General features: G+C 39.7%; 1 long non-coding RNA gene across 1 annotated transcript; it reads left to right on the top strand.

Moving 5' to 3' along the window:
- Positions 1–7,455: 7,455 nt before the first annotated feature.
- Positions 7,456–8,819, top strand: LOC113831458. The gene is made up of 2 exons (XR_003481217.2): positions 7,456–7,615; positions 8,478–8,819. It is a non-coding gene; the product is annotated as an uncharacterized LOC113831458 (long non-coding RNA).
- Positions 8,820–9,212: the final 393 nt, after the last annotated feature.

Genomic DNA, 9,212 nt, shown 5'->3' with positions numbered 1-9,212 from the left:
ACACAGGGGATTATTCCAATTTTTTTGTACCGGTTGATGTTTGCTAGGTTGTCGAGTATGTGGTTGATTTTAGAGAAGGTTACATGTGGTGCTGAGAAGAAGGTATATTCTTTTGTGTTTGGATGATTCCATAGGATCTATAGGTGTCTGATAAACCCATTTGGGTGATAACTTTTGTTAGTTCTTTTGTTTCTTTGTTAAGTATCTGTCTGGTTGTCCTGTCTAGTGTTGAGAGTGGGGTGTTGAAGTCTCCCACCGTGTGTGATTTGAATTTTAGGAATGCTTCTTAACAAATGTGAGTACCTTTATATTTGGAGCAAAGATGTTCAGAATTGAAACTTCATCTTGATGGATTTCTCCTGTGATGAGTATGAAGTGACCTTCTTCATTTCTTTTAATTGATTTAGTTTGAAATCGAATTTGTTATATATTAGGATAGCTACATCAGCTTGTTTCTTGGGTACATTTGATTGGAAAATCTTATCCCAACCCTTTACTCTGAGGTAATGTCTGTCTTTGAAGTTGAGGCGTGTTTCTTATATGCAGCAGCAGGATGGATTCTGTCTTTGTATCCATTTTGTTAGCATATGTCTTTTTATAGTTGATTGAAGACAATTACTATCGAGGGAAATTAGGGACCATTGAGTGTTAATTTTTGTTCATTTTGGATTTGTCTGTAGTGGTGTTATTGTGTTCGTATTTCCAGCCCCTTTTCTTGAGGCTTTTGCTAAAATGGAATTATCTATTGCCTACGTTTTTGTGAGTGTAGTTAAATTTCTTAGGTTGGAGTTTTCCTTCCATTTACTTTCTGTAGGGCTGGATTGTTTAAATCTGGTTTTGTCATGGAATATCTTGTTTTCTCCATCTACACTGATTGAAATCTTTGCTGAGTATAGTAGTCTGGGCTGGCATCAGTGATCTCTTAGTGTTTGTAGAATATCTATCCAGGACCTTCTGGCTTTCAGTGTTTCCATGGAGAATTCAGGTGTATTTCTGATAGGTTTGCCTTTATGTTACTTGTCCTTTTTACTTTGCTGCTATTAATATTTTTTCTTTTATTCTGTATGTTTGGTGTTTTGATTATTATGTAGCAAGGGGACTTTTTTCTGGTCCACTCTATTTGGTGTTATGTAAGCTTCTTGTACTTTCATTGTCATGTCTTTCTTTAGGTTGGGAAAGTTTTCTTCTATGATTCTGTTGAATATGCGTTCTGCACCTTTGAGTTGGGTTTCTTCAACTTCTTCTATACCTAGTATTTTTAGGTTTAGCCTTTTCATGGTGTCCCATATTTCCTGGATATGTTGTGTTAAGTATTTGTTGGACTTAAGATTTTCTTTGGTCAATGAATCTATTCCTCCTAGTGCATCTTCAGTGCCTGAGATTCTCTCTTCTATCTCTTGAATTCTGTTGGTTATGCTTGCATCTGTAGTTCCTGATAGTTTATCCAGCTTTTCTAATTCTAGCATTCCCTCAGACTGTGTTTTTTCAAACCTTGCACTGTTTGAATTATTTCTTCAAATTTTGGTTTGTCTTTTCCTCCATTTCTTGAATTTTTTGTTTGATTTTCTTCCATTTCTTTGAAGGACTTTTCCAATTCCTCTTTAGGGGCTCTATCATCTTCATGAAGTTGTTTTTAAGGTCATTCTCTTCTGCTTCATCTGTGTTGTGATGTTCAGGTCTTGCTGATATAGAGTCCCTAGACTCTGGTGGTGTCATATTGGTTTTCCTGGTTTTGAATGTGTTCTTATATTGTAGTCTTCCCATCCCTTCTTCCAGCAGATTCAGGTGGGGTCTCTTCCTCTCCTGGTGGGTATAGGTCTAAGGTTCTCTTCAGGTGAGTGAAAGCAAGTCCAATTCTCCAATGGGTCTCTCAATGGGTTAAGGCAGGTCTGAGAAAATCCCTCTCCATGTGGGTGGAGGCGGGACTTGTACCTTGACATCATCAGACTCTGGATGACTTGATCCGCCTAGCGTGGGCAGTCTTCAGGCCAGTAGATTCCCAAAGAGGGCAAGTGGAAATCAGGCCTGAGACAGGGGCCCATACTCACTTCTCCCCTCAGTACAATTTATTTCTAAATAGGGTGTTTAGAAGAGTGCTGAATATAAACTGTTTCTAACTACTTTCAACAACTTCAAGTACTTCACGTAGGGGATTTAAATACAATTGATATACTAATTATGATTAGTTTATGAATAATTATTGTCTATCCATTAAATCATTCCCCTAAGGATTTGTATTCATTAATATGTTGTTTGTTAGCTGTAAGAGGTTAAGTTGCTTAAGACTTAATTGATCAAGCTGAAATTATGAACTGTTTTCTGTCTTTTATCTTTGTGAATTGAACTAGGGTATTTTCATATTCCTCCTCAGTGACTGTTGGAGTTTGGATCCAGGTAATCTCTGAAAGGTCCACAGTTTGGAAGCTTGGTTTCCAGGTTGCCACTATTGGGAGGTGGTTGAACCCTTAGGAGGTAGGGCTTCATGGGGAAAGTTAGGTCATTGGGGGCATGCTCTGCTTTGTGTAGGAGGATTGGGGTCCTTTCTTTGTCCTTTCCTTTCTAATAATCATGGGATAAACATCTTTGTATCACCCCATATTTCCTTACATTGTATTTTGCCTTTCCATTGTCCCAAAGCTACAGAAATAAGCATTCTTGCATCAAAGCAAACATTTCTTCCTCTTAATTTATTTATTTTGGGTAATTATTAGAGTAACAGAAATCCAAATTCACAGTGACTACTTAACCTATTCAGTTAACTCTCTCCTTTACCTCCCAATGCTACCAACTGTGCTGATAACATCCACCCACATATATAAGGGATAAATCTTGAAGATGTAATTGCTCACAAAAGCATAGCTTCTCTCTGTAACCTCTGATAGATTCCCAGGTCCAAAGAACTCTAAACCATGCCCAACACATTCACCCTCTAGCCACTGTTTGGAACTGTTTCTGAAAAAAAAAAGGAAAGAAAAGAAAAACTATTGTGGTCCTGTTGTTTTATTGACATCCTCAGCACACATTTAGCTTCATTACTGGTTAGCCCAGCACTCACTATGATAGTGACAGGCAGGCTTGATGAGACTTTTCCAGACCATGTCCTGAACCTACCAAGAGAGACCTGACAGCCAGCATGTGTCTGTAAGGGCCCTTGCGGGGATCTGTGAACAGAGGGTTGTCACGAGTTGGCTTTCTTTACTAGTCCAGTCCCAACAGTCTGTAGTGGCTCAGAATGCACCTATATTTCTGATCATACAGAGAAAACGTTCATATATCCTTACAGTGCTCTGATGTTTGGAAAGGTCATGCCCTTGCTATATGGAAAGGACAGTACTGAGTTGTGGTTCATGTTTTCTATTTAGAAGCCATGAAAGGTCACTCTTTCTCTTCATTTCTCCAAGAAAAGGTAGCAGATGCTCTGAGAAGGATGGCTCAAAATGGTGTCCATCTAGTGAGCTTCCAGGAGCATAGGCCTATGTAAGGAGTGGAATCCTTGAATTGTGTCATTGAGAAGCTGCAGGGGGCAGGGTAGCATCCTAATTTTGAAGTACACTTTATGTGAAGCATGACTGCCTGGGTCTGGGATTGGTCTTCCATGTGATCAACCTGCCTACAGTTCATGCGTTGTCTCCTGCATCTTTACAGATGTGCATGTGAAGTTCAGTCCCTTGTCTATTTACATGAATGAAACAATGTTCTCTAAGTATTTGTGAGATTTATGAGGCTATCCTCTCTGTGTCTCTGTCTCTCTATGTCTCTGTCTCTGTCTCTGTCTCTCTCTTTCTCTCTCTCTCTCTCTCTCTCTCTCTCTCTGTGTGTGTGTGTGTGTGTGTGTGTGTGTGTGTGTGTGTGTGTGTGTGTAGGTGCCTGTGCTCATATATACACCCAAGGAACCCAGAGGAGGGTGTTGGGTGTCTCTGTCATTCATTCACTTGTCCTTTGTAGACAGGCCCTCTCATTGATGCTGGATCTTGCTGACTTTTTAGCTAGAGTGCGTAGCCATTGAGTCCCAGTGGTCCTCCTATCTCTGCATCTGTCCTCCAGTGCTGGATGTGCCCTGTGCTTTATATGAGTGCAAGGAATCTGAACTCAGGTTGTGCTTGCACTGCAAGCACTCTTACCCACTGAGGCATCTCTCCCACACCCTGTCCTCACTCTCTTAAGGATGATAATGAAGAGGTAGCTTGCCCAGTGTTTGACTTCTGCAATCTCTTTCTCTCCCTCTGTCTTCCTGATTGGTACGCCTTCTCCTCTCCCTGTTGAACGAAATGGAATTTTTCACATTTCTCTTACAAATCATTTTAGTGGGACATGGTTTGGGGAGCCTTTAGAATATACTCCAAGAAATAAGTCTTTCAAATAATACTGTGCCTTGAAACTCTCATGAGAACCTCTCATAGAAACCATCCCCTTCCATTACGGGAATATTAAGACAACCTTTTTTTTTATGAAGTTTTTTTTTTCTTTTTTCTTTTTTGGTATGAGGAAATGTTGGTTTTGATAACTTTAAGAAGCTTTGATTGCTGCTTAGGGAAATTCTGAAGTCCTGTCCTCCACCTTGGTCAGCACAAACCCCAACCAGGCATCTGTTAGTGGTCTTCCTTCCTACACTTGGGCATATGTGTGCCACTAGAGGAAGGTGTCCTAGCCCAGGGCTGCTCCACCAGAACATGCTATTTCCAAACCTCCAACTAGATAATATTTTTACAGTAGTAGTTTCTCCTACTAACCCTTTGATCTGCACCAGGGCCACCACCCTAAACCTGCTAATATCTTAGCAATGCATGCACTGCCATGTAGACTATTCAGATTAAAAAAATAGTCATAAGGTACATCTTTCTCAGTTAGCAGATCTTGTATTGATTAATGTACACAAACCGTTTGCATTTCTTTGCTCTAGTCTTGCGGATGAAGAGCACACCTTTCAGTTCCTTGATGCTGTACCATCTGTGCTGTGTTCTCATTCGCCCTCCCATTCTCATGACCCCTCCCATTTATATTCTGTCCCTTGTTGAGGGGCAGGCATCATCACCTCTTTATTCAATTGTTATAGTAACTTTGGATTGTTCAAGTTATCTTTATCTAAATTAACTCCACATTCTACTCTATGTAAAATATAGATCTCTTTATGGGATTTCATCTTTTAGAATCTTTTGATGACTTTCCTTCCCTATAGATGAAGGCTAATCTTGTTAGCATGGGATGAAAATATCATAGTGGTAAGCCTCATTTCCAGGCACTCCAGTCTCTCATTTATGGTATGAATAAAACACTAATACCAGTACCTTCCACGCAATTTTTTGCTTAGTACCCCCATTTAACATCTTCCCAGCCTTTTCATGCTCCACTATGCCCCTATCATATCATACTACCCTTCACCTAATTAATTTCTGCCTACTTTATTGGAGTCAATATGTCACTTCTACACAAAAGTCTTTCCCTTTGTGCTGTAGTAGTATCCCTTGGCTCTCAATCACCCATTGTCATCTCCAATGTTCTAATTATATCCTTAAGTCTGTGTTTCACTGACATACACTTTGTAGCATCTCAAGGGCACAAACTTTATTGTATTCACCTTGATAAAGCAATCTCTTTACTTGTACTATCATGCTGAAATATATTTAACCAAGTTACATATAACAATTCATCATTTCTTCCGCATACCTTATCTTTAAATTTGATGATCCTTTGGAAAGAAGATTTATCGACCCCACCCCCACCCTAGAACCTATCCTATACTTGCTTTGCTTGTTGTTGTTGTTGTTGTTGTTTTGGCAACAAAGTACAGGGTTATAGGAATATCCAACTCAAAAATTAAAATGCTAATTATGACTTTTATAATTACATAGTTTATCTCACTATAAGAATTTGTATTATGAAATATTCCATAACATTTAATGTAAGTATATAATAAATACTTACATGTAGCATTTAAGTATTTACAGCACTAAACAGTTTAAAATTTTAATTAAATTGCACCAGCTGGGTTATGGCCAAGATCCTGTGTGAATCTCTGATAGCAATAAGGTGCACCACAGTCTGGACATTTGGCCTAATTGGAATGGGGACAATGTCCTCGAGCCACCATGATGATGGCTGCAGGGAGCAGTCCTCTCTCCCTCTCTCCACACCTTCCTTCTGTTGGGTTACCTTTGTCCAACTTCAGTGTGATGGTTTTTGTTTCATCTGATTATATTTTATTTTGTTATGTGTTATTATTTCTTAGAAGCCTGTTCTTTTCTGATCAGAGACAGGGAGGGAGGTGGTGAGTACCTGGGAGGAGTAGTGGGAGGAAAACTGTAGTCGGGATATAGCGTATGAGAAAACCATTAATTTTCAATAAACAGGGGAGAAGCAGAGCAGTAAAAGTGACTACGGAAGTGTCAGCTGAGATACCAAAGCGCCACATAAGGATGGGAGAGACTAGAATTCCTGCAACTGGAGTCTGTCTCCCTGGGTATTCAGGAGAGATCCATGAAAGGCCACAGATGAGCTATGAGTCTGAATTAGTGTTAAGATTCTTCACAGTCATCCCTAACCAAGCTATAAAAAGAATCTTGAAAGATTCAGTCCCATCCAAAAAGACCTTAAATGTCTGCCAAACAAATGTCAACATTCACTAAGAAACAAGGGATGAGACCCTTGATTAACACCCCAGAACTGACAAAAGAGGACATGAGGAAGAAAGAAAGGAAAAGAGAGAGGGAGAAAGAATATACACATATACAATGTAAAAACTGCCATGTCCAGAATTCAGTATAAAATTGAATGTCATCCAAACAAGCAGAAAAATGAGTCTCATATCTGACAGCTATCAATCAATAGAACCTATACATCAACTCTAGGAGCAATGGCTTTTGTTTATTTTTGAAACAGGATCTCATAGTGCAAACTGGGTTCAAACTCACTGTGGGGCCAAGGACAAACCTTCATATCCTCCTGCCTCCTTGTTCCCAGTGCTGACATTGCAGGCTTACAGCCCCACAACCAGGGATGAGCCGCTGAATCCTTGCATCTGTGCATGCCAGACAAGCACTCTCCCAGCTGAACTGTACCCCAAGCCTGAGATAATGGAGCTTAGCAGATACTTTAGACTTTGTAATATGCTCAAAAATTTTCAAGAAAATTGTAAGGACCATGAAGCATAACAACAGTGAGATCAGGAATAGGAAATAAAGCATTATGATAGGGCTGGTGATGTACTTCAGTGGGAGAGCTTTGCCTAGAATGCATTAAGCCCTGGATTTGAGACCTACCACTGTGAAAAAAGGTAACCTTCTTATACTATTTTATTACATAAGATCAAGTATACGGTTGAGTTTGCTTTTTAAATATCACGGAACTTCCAGAGTTTGGAAAGACATACCTGAATTTTAAAAGTTGCTAGATGGGCTTATTGGAATGTAAAACTGTTAAAAATAATCTAGAAGAGTGGTTGGGGATGTCCTTCCTGTATATATGTTTCTCTTATTAGTTGGTGAATAACTGCTGACTGGCCAATAGCCAATAGGCAGGGCTACCAAACTAGAAGAATGCTGGGAAGAGGAAGGAGAGAAGAACTGTCAGGGAGACATCATGTAGCTGCTGAGAAAGCAAGAGGTCCAGGCATCACCAGGTAAGCCAAGAGCTTGTGGAGATACACAGATTATCAGAAATGGGTTAATAATTAAGAAAGAGCTAGTCAATAAAAAACCTGAGCCATTGGCCAAACAGTTTTTAATAAAAGACTCTGTGTGGTTATTTGGGACTAAAGGGCAGCAGGGACCAGGAAGGAAAGAGACCTCTGTCTTCAGAAGAGGGTCTAGGATAACTCAGTTGATAAGAGCTCCGGCTCTGAGAACATGAGGACCAGACTTTGAATACTTAGTGCCTGTGTAAAAGTTGTACATTGTTGTGTATGTTTGTGACCCCAGCTCTGGGGGGATGGAGACAAGCATATCCTGAACCTGGGTGAAAAAGCAGAACCAACTCCATGATGTCCACTAGAAACACCACTTATATGCAATGGAAATAGAAGTAGGGGAAGTAGGTGTTTGAAAGAGCACCAAAATGATAATGTTTTCTTTATTTGTTTATTTTGTGACGTAGATTCAATTCAAGGGTCTTGCACATGCTCCGAAGGTGGTCTACCACTGAGAATATCTCTAGACCTTAAAATGATAGTGCCATCATTTAAAAATCTATTTTATTTTCCAAGTAAAATGAAACTATATAAAGCACCATCAGTAATAAGTGATAGTTCAATTACCTTCTCATTTGTAAGCAAATTATTATTCACAGAAATAAGAATTTTTCCATTTTTTCGAATTAAAGTAACAGTAAATATTCCCATGTCACTACTAATTTTAATAATACAAGATGCTGTTCTGACTCTTTATTCAACTGGTAAAATACACAGGTCTATTTTTAACCTGCAATTTTCAAGAGATGCCTGGTCTCCTAATCTTCAATGCATTGTTATTCAATGTCTTTCAAAGGTCTGGCCAGAGGAACGGCACTTTGAAGAATTGACTGAAAGCAATCTCATCTATTTCCTTGCATGTTACAAGACCTGTCCTTGTACTGTGACATCTAAGGGCACCCATCTATGAACCATATCATGTTGACCTTCTATTGCCTTGTTGGTTTACTTTGAAGTGCATTGATGGGTTATTCATAGAGTGACTATACACCCTAGTTTGCTTGGGACAGTTCTAACTCCCACATGTAATCCCACTGGAATTATTTTCAGTATCCTCACCCTCAAAAGTGTTATGATTTTGTCCATTTGACCAAATTTTATGGCCATCCTAATTATAAATGAGTTTCTCTTCCCCACACGTTTTTCTTCTTTCCTATGTAATTGACTTTCTCTTGTGTTCTGCATTAACTTGTTGAGGTTTATGTATAGAAACAGCACAGGTTCAGTCTCTGAGGAGTCTACTTGGAAGATCAAGTTACTTTCAGCGTGTGAGAACCTGCTGCCAAGTTCAGAGATGGTACCCTGAGTCTTCACACAGAAGCTTCTGAAGAGCTGCTCAACCTGTACTGGAATGTTCCTGCTAGGAGGGAGGCTCCTGAAACTAAGGCAGGAAGTGAAACATGACATGCTTGGGGAAGGAGAGACTGGGAAGGTGCTCCAAGCTCTTCCTGAGATTCTCAGGAATCTGATGTGGAGGACTCTGAGCAGCCAGCCAGCAGAGAGGAGACCATGGGACCCATGGAACTGCCTG

Source organism: Cricetulus griseus, assembly GCF_003668045.3.
Source record: "Cricetulus griseus strain 17A/GY chromosome 1 unlocalized genomic scaffold, alternate assembly CriGri-PICRH-1.0 chr1_0, whole genome shotgun sequence".
Taxonomy (NCBI): Eukaryota; Metazoa; Chordata; class Mammalia; order Rodentia; family Cricetidae; genus Cricetulus; species Cricetulus griseus.
This window is presented reverse-complemented; position numbering and strand designations above follow the sequence as displayed.